Below are 24371 nucleotides of genomic sequence, written 5' to 3' on the forward strand. Positions count from 1 at the left end.
TAGTGGTTTACCTCTGGGGACCTATTGATTAAGAGGCACAAAGGAACTCCTAGGGTGAAGGAAATGTTCCATACTTAGATCTGAATGGTTATTACAACGGTGTATGCATATGTAAGAATTTATTGGGCTGTATACTTAGGAATTATGATCATGACTCCATGTAAGTTATATTTCATCTAAGAAATAAAGAAGAAAAAGGAAAGAAACAATCCTTCACTGTAAGGATATTAAAAGTTAATCAATTTTCTGAAATGGAATTCTAGACTCTTGGCATTAGTCAATACCTTAAAGATCAGCCACCTTGTTTTGCTGATTAACCTAAGGCAGGAAGGCTACAGGGTCTTGCCCAGGGCCAATAACAAATAAAAGATCATGCAAAAAAGAAGCATGATCTTTTCTCATGCTATAGGCTATTTGGACATTCTTTTGGGAGGGGTGACAAAATAAAGATCTGACTCCAAAACTCCCAATGACCCTGTCCAGGGATCTTTCTCTCACTTCCCTTCCCTAAAGCACTCTTGAGAATGATGCTGGCAATTAAGTGAGCTCTTCAATCAATCTCTGTGTCCTAGTAAAATGTCTGTGGAACTTGATCCATGCATCCCCTCTGCTTGAATTCTTCAAGTTTTTCTCTACCACATCCTTATCAGCAACTTATCTGTTAAGACTCTGCTCAAGCCTCCCCATTTTTTAGAGGACTTTCTTTATCCTTTCCCTCAGTACAATTGATCCCTTTCTATATTTATGATAGTAAAATCTATTCTTTCAATCAATATTTATTGAGCATCTACTATATACTAGGTGCTATTGTAGATGCTTGGAATTCAGCAGTGAAGACACACAAATTTTCTGTCTCTGTAGAACTTACACTCTGGTGGGAGAGAAATAAAGTCAGGAAATGACAAGAGGCCATGAAGATAGAGTCAGGAGACAGTAACAGAAAATGCTGTTTAAATCAGCTGGTCAGTAAAGGTTTCTTTGAGGAGGTCACATTTGAGCAAAGACCTGTGTCAAAATCTGACAGAGACCTTACCCAAGATAAAAATCAGGAGGGTCTGAAGAAGCAGCTCTCACACCCTGTGTCAATCACAAAAGCCCCACAGGAAGAACTCCATGGTTATAACAGAACTCCATGGTTACAACAGCCCCTCCCCTTAACTTTCTCTTCTCCTCTATAAAAGATTTCCTTCTTCTTTGACTCAGGGACTTGCACGTGCCTCACCAAGCTGCATGTTCCATATTGCAATCCTTTCCTTTTTCCTGTATAAATCCTTTTTGCTGACCAAATACCTAGTTGCCTTTTTCTTTATGGTTGACAACTGACTAAAGCAGATGATGAATCTGCACAGAGAATGAGACTCCTCAGCGCATCTGTTTACATGTCTTTTTTCTTCATGCAAGAATCTGATTTACTTGACGGCAGAAACAATATCTTAACGAATCTTTGTATTTTGGATCAGTGTAGGGACTCAAAAAAAGTTGGTAAAAATAAATGAATGGCATAAACAACAAAAGGAACTATAGATACATTGAACTTAACCGAAAATTTGAACTTTTGTATTTCAAAGGACGATCAAGAAAGTGAAAAAAAAAACATAGAATAGGGAAAAATAGTTACAAGTTATATTTCTGGTAAGGTAAACATATCTATATATTTAGGATATTTAAAGAATTCCTACAACTTAACAATAAAAAGAAATAATCCAATTAAAAATGTTTAAAGAATATGAATATACATTTCTCCAAAGAAGATATACAAATGGACATAAGTACATAAAGAGTTGCTTAACAGCATTAGTCATTAAGGAAATGTAAATCAAAACCATAATAAAATACCACTTCCTACTTCCTAGAATGACTACAATAAAAAAGACAGACAATAACAAGTGTTGACAAAGATGTGTAGAAGTTGAAACTGTCATACATTACTGGTGGGAATGTAAAATGGTGCATCTATTCTGGAAAATAGTTTGGTAAAAGTTAGATATGGAGTTACCATATGACCAATAATTCTACTCCTAGATGTATACTCCTGGATATATACACAAGTGAAAACATAAGTTCATTTAAAACTTGTACATGAATGTTCATATTCACAATAGCCAAAAAGTGTAAACATGCCAAATGTCTATCAATTAATGAATGGATAAAGAAAATGTGATAATACATATAATCAAATATTATTCAGTCATAAAAAAGAATGAAATACTGATACACGTTACAACATGGATGAGCCTTGAAAACATTATGGTAAGTGAAAGAATCCATACACAAAAGGAATAGCGTATAATTTTATTTATAAGAAATGTCCTGAATAGGGAAATCCATACAGACAGGAAGTAGATAAATGGTTGTCAGGAGCTTGGAGGTGGGGGAATGGGGAATGACTGCCAATATATGTGGGTTTCTTATTGAGGTGATTTAAATATTCTGGAATTAGGTAGGAGTGATAGTTGCACAACTTTGTGGAAAAACTAAAAATTATTGAACAGTATACTTTAAAAGAGTGAATTGAAATTTTTAGAGTCTGAATTTTTATCTTAATTTATAAAAATGAAGAATGAATGAATGAATACATAAATAAATACCTAGGAGACAACTAAGGCTTTGTGAAATTGTAACAAATATGAGTTCTCAAAATGCTGTATCCACCGTGAAATGACAAAATACCACCATTTAGTTCCCACAGTTTTTCCTGCACTTGGTCAAGAGGCTGCCAGCTGCACCATCACCAACGACAGTATCCAGCCAATCAATTATTGAAGCAGTGAGCCCGAACCAGGGCTCTGGCCACAAAGTAAGCATCCAATGCCAAGAGCTCATGAGAACATCTGGACAATGTCATAGCCAATTCAGACTTCACCCACACATGATCTGATCATCTGATTACACTTCCTTATAGCCCTAAAACTCTACAGGGGAAAATTTTGCTCAGAACAAAAGATGTAAGGCTGAGTTCATTCTGCAGCAAGCCAATCAAAGACAAGTAAAGCAAAGGAGGGCATAATAATAAAAGAAAGAGAGAGAGAGAGGGACCTTGAACAAAAACAGCAAGGTCTTTTGATCCGGTTGTTTATGTCGGAAATCAATAGAGATGTTTTCTTTCACTTTGGAGAGTGAGAATTGGAATTTGCTGAAACTGGATCTTGAGGCACTTAAATTTTTTTTTCCCTTGGCACTAGAACAATGGCACACATTCTGTTTGCCAGGAAGCTCTGACCACTGGGCCAAAAATTGTAGCAATTGTAGTAATTCTAAGCTCAGCTTTCTGTTTTCAGGGTTGTATAGAATAGACTTTGAGTTATTAATGGGCAGGACATGAAGACAGCCCTCGTGATACTTTTGGAAATATGTAAAATATTTTCCTTTGTTGAATGCTTCTCTCTGGAAATATTACTGGACTGTGCTGTTGGCTGATAGATGTTAAGAGAGAGAGAACACCATTGTAAACTTCTCTGAGTGGAAATTTCATCTCCGAAACAGGAAATGATTATGGTAAATGAATGATTTCAGGATAAAACAGTTTTATGCAACAAACCCGAATGAGGGTAGCAGTGCATGTTAGCTAGCTTTATATGACTGTTTTAATTAAGGTCTGATTGCCACAGCTGCTACTTGTTTACCTAATAACAGAGCTTTGGTGTATCAAAAGCAGAGAACCCCAGGGCTGGAACTGTGTTGCCTGAGTGTGAGAGGGAGCATAGCGTGGTAACCTTCAGTGCACAGATTATGAATCACTGTAGGATTTTGCCTAAAGCCCCATGAAATTCATGGCAAAGAGAGTATTGTGTGAAGCTATGGAATAAAAAGCAGCTGTCCAATAATGCCTTCAAATAGACCAGTATGGGCCTTCTGCATAGCCCTGTTATGAGTCAGAAAATTCTTCATTAAAATCCCCCCTAGCTTATTAGCCTCTAACAGAGTCCGTTTCCCCTGGAGCAAACACTGTGATCCAATAGAAATGGGGACATTCAGAATTACCTTTCCTCCTGTACTGTGAAAGTTTATTTCCATGTCCTTTCATTTCAGCGGACATAAGATCTGTAATAGGTATGTCTGGCTGGATAGGCCCTTTAGGCTGATCTGCAAGGCAGTGCTAGATTGGGCTGGTGCTGCAAACACAGAGAGAATAATTTGTCAGTTGTAGCATGTGAAAAGCTTTCACGAATGGAAAACTATTCATGCTAGCCAATCCCCCACACGTCTACACTTTTCTCCCTCATCCTGTCTACCCTTCACCCTTGGCTATCCTGAGATATTGAAGTCTAACTACCAAACTGTGCACAGGTATGTTCTCCCATGTCAGGTAATGCTTGATAAATCCAAATAAAAAGTTTCAAGAGAGCCAGCGGAGTGGCGCGTTGGTTAAGAGCTGGCTTGGGACGCCAGAGGGCCCCAGTTCGGATCCTACATATGAGGGCCAGTGACACTGTCCTCTACAGCTAAGATGCTGAACAACAGCTCAACCTGGAGTTGGGCTGCCGTGAGTCGACGGCGACAGCATAGGCTGCAGCCCCTGCTGCAGTGGGCTGCCATGGGCTACTGTGTATAGCCAGCAGCCAGCGTGAGAGGCCAGCAGCCGCAGTGAGTGGCTGTCCAGAAGCCGGCGACTGATCTACCTCGCCTGGGAAGAGTGCAATGATGGCGCCAACTTGGGCCAGTGAAGCAACGTCCTTCACAACTAGACTGAAGAACAAAAGGACAGCAACATGTCTGTTCCCCTTCCCCCAATTCCCCAATAAAAATCTTTAAAAAAAAGAGTGCTCTACTTTGGTGCATTACCCAAAGGTTAAAAAAAAGTTTCAAGAGGAATCCTTCCGGTTTTCTAGCAGGAGATGTTGGACTACCTAGTACTGGAAAATACACTTGAAAATGTTCTCTACCTATCCCACCCTGAGTTCCAAAGTAGCTCTTTCTCCCTGGGTTGTCATGCGGTGCGTCATTTGTTCCTGATGTCTTATCTAAAACTGGTTGGGCTAGAGGCCAACATCTAGCCAAAATTAACCATTACTAATGGATACCTGGGGAGAGAACCTCAATTTTTTTTACCCTGAAAAGCTGCTATTTTGGTTATCATTATACAACTTCTGTATCTATGGTAGAGGATTCTGAATGATGAGGTAGCATCGTTCAATTTCTTAGTAAGAGACAGTTCTCCATGGCTATTTATTTCCTATATTTTATAATCTCTTTCTGCATGTTTACAATAAATCCACAGTATCTTAACAAACCTGATTTTTATCTAAAGAACACTGTCTCTGTTCCTTATAGCCTAATGAAGCCTAACAAGCCAAGTAGCTTGATAAACGCCATGTCCACCACTGTAAACTCAAGGACTAGACTAGAATAGGGGGTTCAATAAATATATGTTAGATGCATGGATCACACTCTATTAAAAGTTTCTACTTTTAATCATGGATTGAGGATGTGGGAGTATACATTAATCTAGATGAAGTTTCTTAAACTCTGAATATTGTCAACATTGCTAAATTAGCCTGTCTGAAAAGGATAATTTCAGGTCAAAGTGAAAAGCTATTTAATTGACGTTCAGCTGATAATTGGGAAGAATTAATTGGAGTTAGTAAAGGAGAATTCTTACTTAATGAGTTTCATCAATATGGTGGAGTGTTTTACTTGCCTTATTAATTGATGTAGATAAAAAGCTGGATGACTTCATTTAGGAAACATGTAGGCCGCCTGCAAACGTACTAATCACTCTAGGGCTCAGAGTTCTCCAGCACTGGGTCAAGGGTCCTGAGGCCTATAGGGTAGTAGTTCTCAAAGCATGCATGAAAATCACTTGAGGGGCTTTCTAAAATTCAGTTTGCTCCAGAATTTCTGAATCACAAGGAGTACTAAGGGCTCTCCAGAGAAACAGAACCAATATGAGACCATATATCTGCTATGGAAGCTAAGAAGTCCCACCACATGGTGTCTGCAAGACGGAGACCTAGGAAAACTGATGGTGTAGTTCCAGCTCAAGGCCACAGGACATGAGATCTTTAGGAAAACTAATGGTGTAAGTTTTATTCCAAGTCTGAAGGCCTGAGAACTGGGTGTAAGTCCCAGTCCAAGGACAGGAGACTGATGTCCAGCTCTACAGTCAGGGAGAGGAAATTCTCCCTTTCTTCTCCTTTTTGTTCTCTTCAGGTCCTCAATGGACTGAATGAGGCCCAACCACATTGGGGAGAACAATCTGCTTTACTCAGTTCACCAATTAAAATGTTAATCTCTTCTGGAAACATTCTCACAAATATACGCAGAAATAGTGCTTAGCCAGATATCTGGGCATCCTATGGCCCAGTCAATTTAACACATAGGAGTAAAATTAACCATTATAAGTCCATCCCTTGCCAAGCTGGCAACCATAAACTTCTCCATAAATCATATTTAATCTCCAAATAAAAACAATAATAATTCCACCTAACACGAAACAACTATTCTGCATACAGCTGAAAGTGCACTAGTCCCTTCCCCAAAAGAAGAATGATATTTACTCTTTTCCTTGATATCTCAATAACTTAAATACTATGATATAAAATTAACAATTCTTGGGCCGGCACAGTGGCGCGATGGTTAAGAACTGGCTTGGGATGCCAGAGGGCCCCGGTTCGGATCCCACATATGAGGGCCAGTGACACTGCCCTCCACAGCTAAGATGCTGAACAACAGCTCGACCTGGAGCTGGGCTGCTGTGGGTCGCCGGTCACAGCATAGGCTGCAGCCCCTGTTGCAGTGGGTTGCCATGGGCTACCGTGTAGAGCCAGCAGCCAGCGTGAGCGGCCAGCAGCCAGCGTGAGCGGCCGTCCAGAAGCCGGCGACTGATCTGCCTCGCCCAGGAAGAGCGCAATGATGGTGCCAACTTGGGCCAGTGGAGCAACGTCCTCCACAACTAGACTAAAGAACAAAACAACAGCAACTTGTCTGTTCCCCTTCCCCCAATTCCCCAGCACTGTTCCCATCCCCCCAATTCCCCAATAAAAAAATCTAAAAAATAAAAAAAAAATTAACAATTCTTAAATATTATAATATAAAGTCAATACACCTTATGTTATATAATGGAATATGAAAAGAAGTCAAAGATACACAAATGTATTCATAACAAAATACAGAGAAAATATTCATGACAAGTACATGGATTATGGTCGTCATTTTTTTGTAACTGGTCATGTGGTCATAGCTGATGTTTAAAACTACCTTCTTCCACTGTGCACTCTGTATCTCCTTTGCCTTCAGCAAGCACCACAGCGGGTCTTGGTTCTTCACCTGGTGGAGTGACCCCAGCATTCATTACTGAAGGGCCTGGACCATTAGTAGTCCTGCCTGAATTGGGTTGTTGTAGTGCTCCATTGACCTTAGTCACCAGGCATAATAATACTAAGTGAATTATCATATATACTATAATATTTATATATAATAATTATCATATATACTATAATATATATTATATAATACTTAGCATAATAATACTAAGTGAACAAAAACCCTAAGAAATCTGTTGTATTCTAAACCTAGAAATATTCCTTAGCTCCATTGAGGAATAGCAGTCCAATTTTCCTTTGTAGTCAAGATCAGTCATTCCAGCCAACACCATAACTCTCTTCTTTGCCTTTTGATTGAGAGACATGAGGAGCCCAAAGTAGCTGGGTGGCAATCTTAACTCCCAGTTCATAATCACTGATGTAGCTCCTGGTGAAAGCATCCCTCCCTTTGGAATGAAGACCTTTAGGCCAGCAGAGCGTAATGTCACAGGAACAAAAAGGAAAAATCTTGCTAGTGGGTCAGTAGGGGTAAGGGTGAATAGTGCCACTCCCATTTCATTCTTGCACCTGTGAATCCTGGCCATAGGAAGAACACCACCATATATTGGACACTAATTCAGAGTATATACAGCCTTCTGAATAAATCTTGCCCCAGCGCTGCTAAGTATTGCCCCCTAGCTGGTGCTGTAACTGTCTTCAAAAGGCTCTTCCACTGTCATATCAAGCCAGCTGCTTTATGATGGGGAGGAACTTGGTAAGACCGGTGAGTTCCATAAATATGGGCCCATTGCTGCACTTCTTTTACCGTGAAGTGAGTTCCTTGATCAGATGCAATCACAGAACAAGTCATCCTATCCACTTGATTATTAAAATCCCCCCCTGCTGAGGTCATCCTTTTGGGAGCATTCACATGGAACACAAATATATTTTCTTTCTTTCTTTCTTTCTTTCTTTCTTTCTTTCTTTCTTTCTTTCTTTCTTTCTTTCTTTCTTTCTTTCTTTCTTTCTCTTTCTGTTTTTTACATTAAAGGGATCTATTTACATACCTCTTCCCCAAATTTCCTGGTCACCAATTTTTCAATTATGCTTTTTCTGAGTCCCTGACCATCCAGCTAAACCATTGGCCACAGTCCATGAATTTGTATATAATCACACATCTGGCCATTTCTCCTTCTAAGCAAAGTGAACATTGAGGTGCACTGTTTGATGTTCTGATCACTGGAAATATTTCCCCTTAGTACTAACTTTTAGGGAAGTCCTGGAAAGGGCCTGTAGTACTACTGCTGTCCACTTTCAGATGGTACCTGCATATTGGGCAGAACCATCTGTTAAACAGGCCCAAGTCATCTCTTCCTCTGTCATTCCATCATAGGGAACTCCCCATGAGGCATATATGCATACTGAGGGACAGAAGGCAGTGTGGCAGGAGTGAGGACCATGGGCATTTAGGCTATTTCTTCACATAACTCACTTGGGCCTCCACGCCTGCCCAAGCGCAATCACATATATACCACCTCCATTTGATGAGGCAGTGTTGCCATGCATGCCCAGCTTTATGACATGGTAGGTTGAATGATACCCAGTTCAGGACGGGCAGCTCAGGTTCCCTATTGAGGCCTACTAGCAGGCCAAGAGCTGCTTCCCAAGAGGAGAATAATTATTTTCAGAGCATGGCAGGGCTTTGCTCCAAAATCCTAAGGATGTGCATTGCAATTCACCTATAGGGGACTGCCAAAGACTCCAAACAGCATCCCTATGAGTCGCTGACACTTCAAGCACCACTAGATCTTCTGAGCCATTTAGACCAAGCTTGCACAGCATCTTGGATCTGTTGCAGCGTCTTATCTTCTTCTGAGCTCCGCTCAAAACTAGCTGCTTTTCAGGTCACTCGGGAAATGGGCCAGAGTACCACTGCCAAACGAGAAATATGTTTCCTTCAAAATCCAAGAAAGACATTCCGAGTGTGCATTCTAGACTGGAGAAATAACCATACGATGCATTCAGGGACCCACCGGGTCCACTGTGAGACAGACCTGATCTAAAACTTTATTGATTACTTTATCTCCATAAGTCCCTATTCTGACTGGTGGACCACAGTGGCATTTTGGATCTCCAAAATTAGTGCCAGTTCAGAGTCAGTGCCCAGGAGTCCTCCAAAAGGTATGATTATTTACTTTTCTCCAATTCAGTTACTCTCGTAAGTCTGTAGATCTCTTTGGGGAAGGCTAGGAGTAAGATTAATAGTATAAATTTTCATAGTGACTAGGGCTCTTCTGCAAGGGGATATGGGTTTCCCATCATTCAAGGGGCTCTGAGTCTATGAACTGGCTCAAGCCTGGGAATTGATTGAGGGGCTGCAATTCTGTTTTTAAGATTCAAGTTAGACTTTTGTTCACTTGTCCTTGAATTTTTTTGCTTATACAGATTAAATAAGGATATAGTACGCTTCTTACTTATTTCACTTCCAGGAGAATCACAACCAACTAGCCAACCCCATAGTGTGAGTCAGCGTATTCTGATTGTTGCTTTTTCCATTACAGTAACCACTCCCTCCTTGCCTTTGGTGGTTGAGCGATACCACTTGGCTTCTGCCACCCTGGGATCCAGTTACCCCCCATTCATTTAGATTTCCAATGCAGTGACTGCAATTCTTACCCTAAGGTCTGTCCTACAGAGAACAGCAATCACAGAGCTCTTCGAGGATGGGGCTCCCCTCACAGATTTATTTCTCACAGTCATAGGGAAACATATGTCTTCTGGACCCTTCCAGGGTTGGTGAATAGGTCTTAACTGACAAATCCACTCTAACCCTATGATCTCCCTAAACGTTGGAATCCCTTCCTCTGCATTAAACCAAGACAAGTCTGGCATTTCCAATTTGCTCACAGTAGGCCATATTTTGGTCCATGTTTCAGCCAACCAACCAAACTGTTAGAGTCCTTTCTAACTCCCCAAGCTGCAGTATGAAATGCAGAATCTTTACTTAGTGAGCCCATATCAATAAATCTGGCTCAATCCAATTTGATGTACCTTTCTCCATTATCCCACATCCTTAATATTCACTCCCACACATGTACCCCAGGTTTCCGTCTGTACAAATAAGAAAACTCAAGTAGTTCTCTTGGAGTGCAATTCGAATTCCTGAGCTTAGTCAAACAGGGGATAGTGAGGCCCCCCAGAGACTAGCCAGAGGAGGAAGTCACTACCACTCCTAGACCTCAGGGGCAGCAGGAGGAAGTAGTGTCACTGGGTTTCAGGTCCAGGGGGCACTGAGGAAGCTGGAACCAGAGTAGTCCTTGTCTGGTGGAGCTGGAACCGTGGAGGAGGTTCAATCGCTGCAGAAGGTATTACCCTGCACAGACAGAAGGTATTACCCTGCACAGAAAATACGAGCTAGAGCCCCTTGGATTTTTGGTATCCACCTTACACTCTCCCTGTGCATGCACACATGTACACACACACACACAAACACACACACACACACACGCACAGCCCAGAGAAAGTACCTTACAACAGATAGGTGCACAGCCTTCTCGGAAGGTCAACTGAATAATCAGTGGTGAATGAGACAGACATAGGCTCTGCCTTCATTGATCTTACAGTCTAATTAATTGATGGAGCCCAGGAGTCCTATAGCACATTGAAGTTCATGGGGCCTCATGCTCTCTAGAGAAGTGTTATGGATTGAATGCTTGTGAACCTGCCCCCCCCCATTCGTGTGTTGCAATCTAATCTTCAGTGTGATGGCATTTGGAGGTGGGGCCTTTGGGGGGGGTGTAATTAGGTAATGACGGTGAGGCCCTCGTGACTGTGATTTGTGCCCTTCTAAGAAGAGGCCAGAGAGTTCATTTGCATATTTCTGCCACCTGAGGATACAACAAGAAGTTGGCCATCTGCAAACCAGAAGAGGGCTTTCACCGGAACCCAACCATGCTGGCCCCCTGTTCTCAGGCTTCCAGCTTCCAGAACTGTGAGAAATAGATTCCTATTGTTGATAAGCCACTCAGTCTATGATATTTCATTATAGCAGCCCAACTGACTAAGACAAGAAGTAAGCTGATTGTGCCATTTTATAAAGCTATGAAAAGTGAATGTATCTATAAGAGAAGCTGGGCTTAAAAGTTATTAAAATTGTAATTATAGTGCAATACATTTTTTTACTTGTCTGTTTAGGCAGAAAGTTATAGAAAGAAATATATATTTTTTTCTTTTGCCCAGATAACCACACTTGGTATAAAATCAATGTTTTGAAATGGAAAAGCTCTGGAAATGGCAGTGGTTATCCTTTGAATTTATGAACATTGTTACCATCATACGCGTATGTTACATTAAAATTAATACGAGCCGAGGATGTATATTGAGGGGAAAGAAATGGATCCCTCATTGAGCTTTTGTTGGGGACTGCAGTTGTGCGGAGAAATGGAATTTTAGGTATAATACATAAGCAAGCATGAATTAATAGCATGGTAGAGTGGGGTTTACAATAAAAACATGTGGCTGTCTTTCACAGCTCAAGTGCTCTGCTCTGCTCTGCTCTGCTCAACATCTTAGAATTAAGCACTTAAATCAGATATCTTTAAGTTCTTGCCAGAAAAAACCCTGTAGTTCTCTTGTAAGCCTGAAAAAAAAATTTTTAGAGGGGGGGTGTAGGGAGGGTGGCAGTATTACAGAACTGTTCCTTTGAATGTTGTTCATCTGGAATGCATTTGAACGACATTGACATTTGGGGGGAAAGATTCTGTGAAGATAGAAGATAACTGCAGAACTGTTTGCTAGCTGTAGTCATATGGTAATGATATCAGATTCGCCTGGGAAAAATGACAGCATAAAACTCAGCTGATTTGCCTAGACAAAATTACATGAAATTGCATGTATTTGTCTAGAGCATTCTAGTAATAGCATTAGAGGGATAGATTTTTGTTTCTTGGAGAGCAAATAATTTGGAGGCATAGTTCACACTCAGTATATCATTGTAGTAATAAACAAGTGTCAGAAATCATCTTGTCTTTCTTTAGGATTAGATGTTACTGAGTGGTTTATTTAGCGCGATGGCATATTTTCTTCACAATCTCAAATTTTAAATGGAATATTTATACATCTTACTTTCAGGTCATCAACTAAATGTATCTTATCTTTGGGGCAAATAATAAAGTAGTGCCTATTAGTAAAAGAACATCTTGTTTTTCTACTGACAAGATCGAGTCAGTGCTAGTAGGTATGCATAGATGTACCTTATGTGATAAAATAAATGTGTCCCTAAAAGAGTGTATATAAATAGAGTCATTTTCCTATTGGCTTATATTATCTTGTCAAAGATATTATGTCTTCCTTCCAGATTGAACTGTAATTAACTTCTAACACTTTAACTCTCAGTTTCTCTTTACTCCTGCACTCTTTCAAAATTTTTTTCATATTAATCTTGGTAATCCTAAAAACACACATATATACAGGAAACTTCACAACTTGGAGGATGCTTTTATTTGGATAAATCACTCTCTCCCCTTTTTTTCCTGAAAGAAGTCATTCTTGTAAATGATTAACACATTACCTCTTATTGGTGAAACGAAGTCCTATGACTGTGTATTGAATGTACGGTGCTGCTGTGGCTGGGTCATCAAGGGGCTCGCATTCCACCCCAGGAGAACGCGGCCATTTCTCCACCAGCAGCAAGCCCTCTGGAAGAATCACTCTTTCAGGATGCTGACAAAAGCTCAGTATTCTGATACTTCATATGATTCAGCTTCCTTTCTTTCTGGAAAAATGATGAGGGGCATTTATATGGTGAACATGTATGTGCAAAATCTTACAGCCTGTGTTACCCTACATCATGAGATTGAACACTGAAAGCGCCTGCCTGAAACATGCTGCTGTTCAGTTCTCAGCAATCAAGAGTCACATTAATGTCTCTTTTCCCTCTTCTTCCATTGCACTCTAGGCATTTTTTTATTAAACAGCCTACCATGGGATATAGGAGGACTTCCGATTGTGGAATCATACAAAACTAGGTTTAAATTCTATCTCTGACATTTACTAGCCATATGATGTGTCTGCCTCAATTTTCCTTATCTTTATAATGGTTTCAGTAAGCACAATCTTTAGGGTTTTTGCAAAGATTAGTAGTCATACATATTAAATACATAGCACAATGCATGGCACTTAATTGCTACACAACAAATGGCAGTTACCACCATCGTCTTTTTCCTCATTATCATCATCATCAGTTAGTTATTGATAGTGCCTTATTACTACCGGATTCGGAAACCTATAACTTCAGAAGTTAGTACACTGCCACGCATAACAGGTGCTTGATAATTATTTACTGAAAGAATTCATAGGTAAAATTGAGCATGTTAATTATACATCTGTGAACTCCAGGTTCCACATGCCCCACCAGCCTATGGATACAAAATAATCCAGATTTGCTGATTCATACACCTGTTCATGTGGCTCCTTCGTCCTTGAAATATGCTTCTTAAACATTTCTGTGAGTCCTCAGGGTTGTCTCGAATATGCATAGGAAGAAGCTTGGTCCCAGAGGGCTCCTGCTCCACTGCCATCAGGTGCATTCCAATGCACGAGAGTCCTGAAGCAACCGAGATGCGTAATGGGAGTTGACAGCAAAGGGGTGTGAGGGCATTTCTCTCCATTTGGTATTGAATCCACCAGAGGGGCTCCAAAACAATACTGCTTGGGGACCAATGTTTCTGACACAGGTGTGTGGCTCTGGGTGTGCGCAGGATGGAGTAGAGAGAGCACCACGTCATGATCAAAGCCAGCCTTCCTCTGGCCGAGGCTCCGTGCATGAGGTCTAGATCCTGGCTCCTTGCTTCTTAGGAGGAATTATGGTCTGGAGGCAGCTCAGCCCTCATGAAAATAGGTGTTGCTCAGGTCTGCCCCAGTGGCTCACCAGACATCTGAACTCCTGTAGTAGACACAACATTGGTTCCAGTTGCAGCTCCTGCTGTGTAACTACGTGCTGGTTGGAAAATAAATGTTACCTTAGTCTGCAGTGACAACCCATACTTCCAACAAAAGGTTCATTTATTGCTTTCTTCCAACATGAATAGGCATCATATGGGAGAACTGAGGTATCCTTTTAAGTTTTATGTGGAGGGCTCAGCTCCACTATTGAGATTGCACAGCACAACAACAGTAAGTCTGAAACACATCTCTTCCCACTTATCACAGGGCTCCGGGAACTCTCAGACTGCTCTGGTTTCATGGTCCCTTCTAGGAGTTTGTCAGCAAAGCAGAAACAGCTCCTGTACAAGTGTGACACCAGGAACCACAGGGTTAACCCTCTGTCGTCACTTACTTGAAGCCAGGTGGCAGGACAGGCACCAATCAGGACTTGCCTCTTTATCAAAATCAAGTATCAGCTAATTACTAGAGCTCTGAGAATCCTCCAGAACTTCTAAATCCTAGGAAGGATTTGCAGCTGCTCCCGGAAACAGGCCAGGAAGACCAGTGCCCCGGTTCAGGCCTCACATGATGGGAATCTGGGTCAATGGCTAGAAGAAGAGCCTAGGAAAGAATCAGCTTTGAGGAAGCACATTTACCAACAAATGACTGCTAAGCACTTTGTGGTTGTCAAGTTCCCACGGACTGAATAATAATGAGAGGGGGCTTAGAGAGGCTAATGACTAATGGCCTCTCAATTTCCTGCTGATACTGGCAGTTTTGTGTCATTTTGTTTTTATGTTAATTTATGCACACAGGATTAGAATGTAGCATTATGTGGTCATTTAATTTAATTGAAGTATGGAACTTCATGGGCCCAGTTTTACATTTCCCTTATAGATTTCAGTGATTTTATCTTTAGCATTTAATCTTCCCCCCAGATCACTATTCCTAATGGCAATAATCATACATTTACACTCGCACCACACTTCTTTCTGGGAGCTCCAAAGCATGTCATGGCCCATTACCCCACAAGAGCTCTCTGCAAGCCAAATGCCAGGGAGGATTTGAAGCATTTTCCTTAGGTTTAACATACATAAATAGGTGCCGCCTTTATCACAGAGATAAGTTCCCAGCCGTTTAAATTACTTTTGAATGCAATGAGAAGCTTTGCTTATGCATGAGGCTTCCACTGCGCTGTTTTTCATACCTCAGAATTACGTGACCTTTCAGCCTCACAGCACCGCTCCAAGTGCATGCAACTGATTAGGGAGTTTTCAGCGATCATCCTGCCCCCTTCTCTTAAAGACAGTGTTTGTGTCACCCAGCCTTGGAAAAACTGCCTGAGGGCACTGGGAAGAGATGGCTGAGAACTGGAGGAGAGAACACAGGTTAGCAATCTGTCTTTAAAAAGCCACCAGCTTTGCTCTGGTGAATACAGAAGGATACAAGAACTCAGCCAGAGACTCCCTGGGTCTGTTCACGCTCATTCTGAAGAGCTATGCAAGTATCCACTTAGAGACTTCAGCATTTAGCACTCTGTTTTTCTACCGTGTTCCCCTGAAAATGAGACCTATCTGGAAAATAAGCCCTAGCATGATTTTTCAGGATGCTTGTAATATGAGCCCTACCCCAAACATAAGCCCCAGTTAAGATCGTCAGCCAGACATGACTGTTAGAATAAATGTAGATTTTTGTACATGAATAAATGAATAAATGTAGATTTTTGGAGCAAAAATTAATATAAGACCCGGTCTTATTTTCAGGGAAACATGGTAAAGGCCAAAAGAATAAGGGAAAAGTGGTAGCGAATTCTGTTGAGGCATTAGTAGAGAACGAGCCCGATTGGAAGCCTGACGAACCCTCCCCTGTGTCTGATGTATGTGTGCTGGGGGTGGAGGAAACTTTCCTCTACCCTTGTAGGTTCTTTCGGATGGTCTAATAACGAAATCTACATGAGACGGATTAGATGAACAAGAGAAAGTAACCAAATTTGATCATATACATATATATATATACATATATATATACATATATATATACACACACACACATATATACACACACACACACACACACACACACACACACACATATATATATATATATATATATATATATGGGACCTCGACATACACGAGAGAATTAGAGACAGAAAGTGAAAATGAGGTATGAATGACATTCTGAGCAAAGAATGCGTTAAGGCACCTTGGGGCTTCGGAGGGGAGGAAGGTCATTGCAGGGTGATAAGAGCAGATGTTGAGTAATTAGATGTTTGCCCTGCCCCATAGATTAGGTCATAAAGTTATCTCTGGTGATAACTTTTATTCTGGGCAGGGCCCCTAATTTAAATTCTTTAAGGGAGAGGTAAAAGTTTCGCATGAGCCCGCAGGGTCTCCATTGACTTCAGCTCAAAATAATTCTTGGGGAGGCCTATTCTGAACCCCTTCACAGAAATAAGAGGCCATGGGAAGCGGGGAAATAGAAGGGCTTACATTTGCATTTTCCTGAGGGGTCAGTGGAGCAGCTAGGGCATTTCTTTCACTAGAAAGAACATCAGAGAAAACACTATCTGGTTCAGGTCCTCAGAGGGTTGCAAGATCCTGTGCTGACAGCCTGGCAGTGTCTGTGGCAGAGGAGGAACGACAGGAAAGGTTAGGGTCAGGGACAACATCCAGGGACCTGCCCACAGGACTGATGTTGAGGGTTTCAATTCCAACTGATGTAATGCAATTCCATTCTGCACTAACCACCCGAAGTTAGCCCTGACACCACAAGTTAAGTGCTCAGTCCCACCAGACTGCCCCCACACACACACACAAACTTCAGATGCCAGCCACAAGTGGGATCCCCACAGCACCTGAACTTCTGACCAACCAGCTGCAAATCTAGGGGCAAGGAGTTCCCAGGATCCTCCTCGGGTTCAATCATTCATTGAAATGATTCACATAACTCAGGAAAGTGCTGTAATTATGATTACAGTTGTATTACAAAGAATCCAAATCAGAGCAGCCATATTAAGAGACACACAGAGCAAGATCTGGGAGAGTCCTGAGTGCAAAGGTCTGTGCCCTCTCTCCAGGGAATCAGGACACACAACTTTCCTGGCATATTGAAGCATTCCCCAATCAGGAAGCAACTCTGAGCTTCCAGTCCAGAGCTTTTATTGGGATTTCATTATGTGGCCATGATTGATTGAGTCATGGGCCATGTGATTTAACTCAATCTCCAGCTCCCTTCTATCCTGATACAACCTTAAGGTTGGACTGGTTCAAAGTTCCAGCCCTCTAAACATATGGTAGGTCTTTCAGGTGACTGGCTCCCATCCTGAGGCCTCCTAGGGGCCCACCACGAGTCACTGGTGTTAGCATAAACTAGGGGTAATCCAAACGGCTTGTGAATAACAGACACTTATCACTCAGCAAATTCCAAGGGCTTTAGAAACTCCATGCCAGGAACCTGGGATAAAGACCAGACAAATTCCTTATTACACAATAAGAGGTTTCTGAACAGGGAAGTGAGGGATGTGACACATATATACCCACTCTGGAAATTCAGAGTCTCAAGGGAGAATGGAGTGATAAATCCTTGAACCTAAAGCTTTAGGGAACGCTTACAGCTAGGGGTCAGGAAAATAAAGACACTGGCTTACTTATTATGGATTTTAGCATCATTTAGGGCTAACACCTTTGAGACTTATTGTCTGTATCAGTTAGCAATTGATGAGTAGCCTTCTTTAATTCATTCGGCACTGACTAATTAACACCTGGGCCTCTACCCTCAGTCTTTATTTTCTTAGTTTGCAGTTTTTCCCATTGTTCTAAACCCAGTGAAACATCATGTGTCCAATCAGGATTCTGGTGCATACCTGTGTTAGCAATTATATGAGAGACCCTTTTGAAGCACTTTGCTGAGTTTTCATAACAAGTGATAGCAATACAATTGAGCATTAGATGTACCACAAGGTAAGGTGTCCAAACCGATGGATCCGTGGATTTGAGATACCTCTAAGGCACATGAAATGCATGTAAATTTCTACCACAATTGGGTTTGCAAAAACTGTCACTGTATTTAAATCATATTAAATCTGACTCAGATTTCGCATCTGCTGACATAGAGAATTTCATTCTTGGTCATTATTGGGCCTTTTTCCTCACTCCTCCATCCCAGAGTCATAACAACAAAATATCGGGAGAGCCATCCCATTTCTCTTCCATACTAGTTAGTGCTGATAAGTACGTTGTCAGGGATCACATGAGCCCTTAAATGCAGGGGCTTTATTGGGGGAAATGCAAATTAAAACCACTAAGAGATACCACTACACATCTATCACAATGGCTACAATAAAAAATACTGACAATGGGCCAGCCGAGTGGCGCGATGGTTAAGAACTGGCTTCTGATGCCAGATGGCCCCTTTTCGGATCCCACATATGAGGGCCAGTGACGCTGCCCTCTACAGCTAAGATGCTGAACAACAGCTCAACCTGGAGCTGTGCTGCCATGAGTCGCTGGCTATGGCGTAGGTTGCAGCCATTGCTGCAGTGGGTTGCCATGGGCTACCGTGTGTAGCCAGCAGCCAGCAGGAGCGGCCAGCAGCCATTGTGAGCGGCCGTCCAGAAGCCGGCGACTGATCTGCCTCACCGGGGAAGAGCGCAATGATGGTGCCAACTTGGGCCAGTGAAGCGATGTCCTCCACAACTAGACTGAAGAACAAAACAACAGCAACTTGTCTGTTCTCCTTCCCCCAATTCCCCAGTGCTGTTCCCATCCCCCCAATTCCCCAATAAAAATCTTTAAATAAATAAATAATTAATTAAAATAAAATAAAATAAATGTTTAAAAACTCAATAAAAAATATATATAACAAACTCAAAAAAAATACTGACAATATCTAGTACTGATGAAGATGCAGAACAATTGGAATTCTCAGACATTGTTATGTGGTATAGTCTGGAAAACAATGTAGCAGTTTCTTATAATGTTAAGCATACTTTACCATATAGCCCAGAAATCCCACTCCTGGGTATTTACCATAGAGAAAGGAAATATTGTGCTCATATAAAAGTCTGTACATGAATGTTCATAGCAGCTCTATTTGTGATATCAAAAAGCCAAACACAACCCAAATGCCCTTCAATAGTGAAAAAAAGATAAACAGACTGTGGTACATCCATAGTATGGAACATGATTCCTCAGTAAAACAAAATGAACTATTGAGACACACAAAAACATGGATGAATCCCAAAGAAACTAACCAGAGTGAGAGAAACCAGTTTCACAATGATGCATACTGTATGATTCCATTTATTTGACAATGTTGAAAAGACAATACTAGAATGATGGGAAATGAATCAGTGTGGGGGCAGGGTGTGACTATACAGGGGATAGCACAGTGGAGATGGGGAGATGATGATACTATTCTATATCCTGATTACATGACTCTATGTATTAAAATTTATAGATCTGTACACTAAATCAAAAAAGTTAATTCTACTGTATGATAATTTTAAAAGAGCAATTAAAAAAATCAATCCATGCCATGTTTGGGCACAATATTCTACAGATCTTGGGGCTCCGGTGTCCGGAGTCCAGTCTCCCCTCGGCACAGAGGACATTCCCCTTGAAAATCTTGCCACCTCCCCAGGGAACTACAAGAGACACTGTGTTGATCGTCTCTCTGACATGTTTGACCTACTCCTCTCCATTCTCTTTCCTGTCAGGGGATATTCTCACTTAGAATTCTCAAGACTTCCAGGAAAGCCAGAAAGAGAGGTTGTTTCAAGTAGTGTCTGCTTTCAGCTCTTCAAATACCCCTGATGCAAGAAGTGCAAAGGCCTTGACCCCTTCCAGGAAAGACATAGGAGAAAACAAAGAGACTAAAACACAAATGGTACTCATTCTTGCTGAATTATTTAGAAACAAAAAACAAAACCCAAGTCAATCCCTCAGTAAATGACCCCGCTGCTCAAGCAACTAAGGGAAAATTTTGCCTAGATCCTGGTTGTTCAACAAAATTATAAAGCATGGAAAAGATCCGTGAAAGCATGCATACAACCCATACGTGTGTGTGTGTGTGTGTGTGTGTGTGTGTGTGTGTGTGTGATGTTGTGTGAATTAACAAAGGGAACAGGAAGCAGACAAAAGTGAGATAGGCAGGGATAGTGACCCAGAAGCCCCCAGTCCTGAAAGGATAAAGGTGACATGTTGCTCACCTACTGGGACATGAGTGGCATCAGAAGGAGAACAGCAGGCCTCCTGAAAGCAAAGCCTAAATCCACATCTCTGGCCTACTGGTAGGAAGGGACCAGCAAGTCGCTAAGAGGAAGTCACGTAAAAGGGAAAATGGTCCCAGAGATTAGGAGGGAATGGAGCCAGGGTCATGGTTTAGGTTGTGCCCTCACTGAGGTGTCAGATGGGAGGCACTGGTGAGGCTGGATTAAGTCCAACCCACACTCCGTTTGCCAAGCCACAGAGCTCATGGTATTGAAATATATCTATGGCAGGGCAATTCAATATAAAACACTTTTAAATCTGAAATGCTTTTAAAAAATTACATATGTTCTTAGTGAATTAAAAGAGTTAAGCATTAAACTTAACCCTGAGCTTTCTGAAAACCAAAGGGAAAAAAATAATTCCATTGAAACCTCCACCTCCTAATTATACAACAAAAGGAAATCTTTAAGTTATTTTATAGAGGCAATTTTATACTAGAAATAAATATTACTGGATCCTATGGGGGGGGTGCTTTGAGAAACATGGTAGACAATGTTGTTGATTACAGTTTTGCAAAATAGGCAAAGGCATTCTTCAAACATTTCCTGCATTGACCCTCTAAAAAAAGCCAACATGAGGAACTAAGACAAGATGATCTGAATACATCACTTTTTGATTATTTGAATTAATAATAAGATAAAATACAGAAGATTCAACACTCAGTGGGCCACTGACATGTGGAAATTTCAAAGTGTTCACAAATCTATATGCACATTAAGCACTGTCTATGGCTCAAACAAAAGAAAAACTTGGATCATATGGGAGTCAGCAAATTATCTTTCTACTTTAAAAAAGAAATCCCAACACAACATCATCTATATAACATTCCCATCCAGCCAAGAATGCATAACCTGAATCTGATGAGACAAACCAGAAATAAAGAGCATTCTATTAAAAATGGATTAGGGACTCTATTCTTCAAAAATGTTAATGTTATAGAATACAAAGAAAGGCTGTGAAATATCCAAAATTAAAGGAGACAAGATAACTAAATGCAATACCTTACCATTGCCTGGCTCCTATACTGGAAAGGGGAAATGTTCTATAAAGGGCATTATTGGGTCAACTGAATATGGATGTAGACAAAACTTGAATATGGATATAAATTAGATAAAAGTATTGTATCGATGTTAAATATTCTGAACTTGATAATTGTGGGGTAGTAATGTAAAAGAATCTCCACTGTTCTTAGGAAATACATACTAAATATTTAAGGATTAAGGGTCATGATGTATATCATTTATCTTTAAATGATTTGTCAAGTATTATATCAAGAAAGAACAAGAGAGAGGACAAATGATAAAGTAAATGAGGTAAAATACTCATAGTATATGAATCTGGGTAATGAGTGTATGCATACTTCATTTTCCTCTTATTGTTGCAAATTTTTTTGTTTAAAAATATTTTCAAGTAAAAGTTTTTTAAAACAAAATATTCTTTAAAAACACGTCTTCTCTGTATGATACTATCATGGCAGATCCATGCCATTATAAATTTATTCAGACACATAGAATAAACACATTAAGAGTGAACCCTATTGTAAAGTATGGACTTTGGATGATAATGATGTATCAATGTAGGTTCATCAATTATAACATATCAATCTGGTGTGGGGTGTTGATACTGGGGGAGGCTGTGCATGTTGGGGGAGAGCTATATGGGAAATCTCTGTTTCTCTGCTGAGAATTGTTGTGAACTTAAAACTGATCTAAAAAATAAAGTCTATATAAAAAAAAGGAGGTCTAATGCTCAAAAATGTTGGTAACTACAAACTTCAAAGAATGAGTAGCTAACAGACTTACTCCCAATGGCAGGCTTTTGGAGGTTAGATCACAGTAAATATATGGCTAGATTCTGAAAAGTGACTGAAGAGTTGACAGTCTTCACTGCTGATTAGAAAATGACCCACATTATTTAGATGGCAAACAGTTGGGTGGCGTTCAGTTATAAAAATTTGGAGCTTTCATTTTTAGATCACTATCCCAATTTTTTAAGGAAGTGGGTTCCTAGAAAGCCTAGGGACATAGAACCTCAGCTACAAAATTTAGAAAGATTTTTTAAGTTCTACATTTCAGAGGAAAATCTAAGCTGCTTATAAGTATAGATTGACAAATTAAATTAGTCTTTCTTTCATGTTTTTCTTTTTCTTTAGCAATAACTTTGGGCTGACTCTTCAAAGAGTCCATGATCAATTCTGATGGACAAAGAATATTAATGAGAGAGTCAAGAAGTTGGGTCTGGCATTTGGCTATTTTATAGACTGAGAACGGCACCAGCAGGGCATTAAACTCAGATGGAACCGGGGGTCATTAACGCTGGGGTGTTGGTTTCCTATGTAGCTGTGACACTGGACATCTGGCTTCTTACTCATCACTGCTGTCTACCTGGCCTCCAAACACCAAGGGGATATTCAAATTGGGTTAAGAAATGTCAAACTATATATGTCCAGAGGTGAGACCCTTACACTGTAATAGCACTGTAAACTATGACTTGCCTTTCATCACACCTTCAGAATCGTAAATCTTGTCCCAAGCTAAATCTGGATCTCCCCAAAGGAGTAAGCGGAGGAGAGGAGGAGATTCTGTGTTATATTACTTCCTGAGAATTCTCTTTCATTAATCTTTGCTCCGAAGGTGCCTTTGAATGGCTCTTGGTGCAATGAATAATGTTCGCACACAATCTTTCCTGTCAAACATGCTACTCACTCCAAAATCTGACGACAGTTTGGGAGCAGTGTCTTTTGCTATTGTGTTTTCCAATTGGCTTTCTATTGTCACTTCAAGAAGTGTGAAAACACCTGATTTATGAGAGGCTGGCTTAAAAAGTGTCATTTCCATAGCTTCCTTAGAAACCACCTCAAATAAGCAGAGGAAGGCAATTTGGCTCGAACTTGCTTTGAAAAGTTTTAAGTTTAATTTATACATTGGGTAGAACACTCCGACTCATTGAAATTCTACTCCATGCATCCTCAAAAAACACCTGGAATACCAGGAAAATGAAGCTACAGTGCGCATGACCCTATCGTTGAGACAACAGCTGTGTGTTTGTAAATACAGTCTCAAAACAGGTCCTTGTTCTCTTTCTTCCCTGCACTGTCAGAGCATATGAAATCCAGGATTTCAACAAACTCAGAAACTATGCCAGTCAATAATTAGGCTTGTTTCTCAAAGGTGCTTTAATCTCATTTCCTTAAGTACCCGTCTATAGTTTGTCTATGTTACTCCTGATACATTTTCTCCAATAACCTCGTTTATGAGGCATGGCTTAAAAGTCAGCAGCGAAGAAGTGACAGTTTGTGAAAAAAAGGTGGTTTAATTTAATATGCGAAGGCACTGGAGTCTCTTAGAAGATGATTGGTGCCAAGAAATTGGGAAGGTCATTATGTGGAATATCTGTAGCTCAGTATCTTTTGAACCTTTTTAATGGGTAAGGAGGAACATTTATGCATAATGATATGGGACTTATGGTAGCCTTGTCCTCAAAGCTGTCAGTCACTTGCATGGCTGTAAGGTTGGTTTTGCAAATACAGGATCACAGCAAGCTGAACAAGCAGTTTGGAAGCTCCCCTCGGCCTCAACGGGTGAGAGTTTCTTAGAGACTGCTTCTCAAACTTGAGTATGCATGGTGCAAAACACATGGGGAGATGGTTAAAATGCAGAGTCCAATTCTGAAGCTCTGGGGTAGAACTTGAAATTCTGCATTTCTAACAAGCCCCCAGGTGATGCACATGCTTCTGGCCCATTCTCTACACTTCGAACTGCAAGGGCTCCGAGGATGCGTTTTCCCGAGTTTCTTCTCCTGTGTGGAGTCAGGACTGGGATTCTGGGGCTGGTACAGTTCTCCTGCTACGCTGGCGGGTGCTCGTCAGCTGCTTTTCCCACATTCCTTCTTCTTTTTTGCTGTCACCCACAGAAGACCTCTCTGGAAAAACTGA

This window comes from Hipposideros armiger, unplaced genomic scaffold (genome assembly GCF_001890085.2).
Source record: "Hipposideros armiger isolate ML-2016 unplaced genomic scaffold, ASM189008v1 scaffold_23, whole genome shotgun sequence".
Taxonomy (NCBI): domain Eukaryota; kingdom Metazoa; phylum Chordata; class Mammalia; order Chiroptera; family Hipposideridae; genus Hipposideros; species Hipposideros armiger.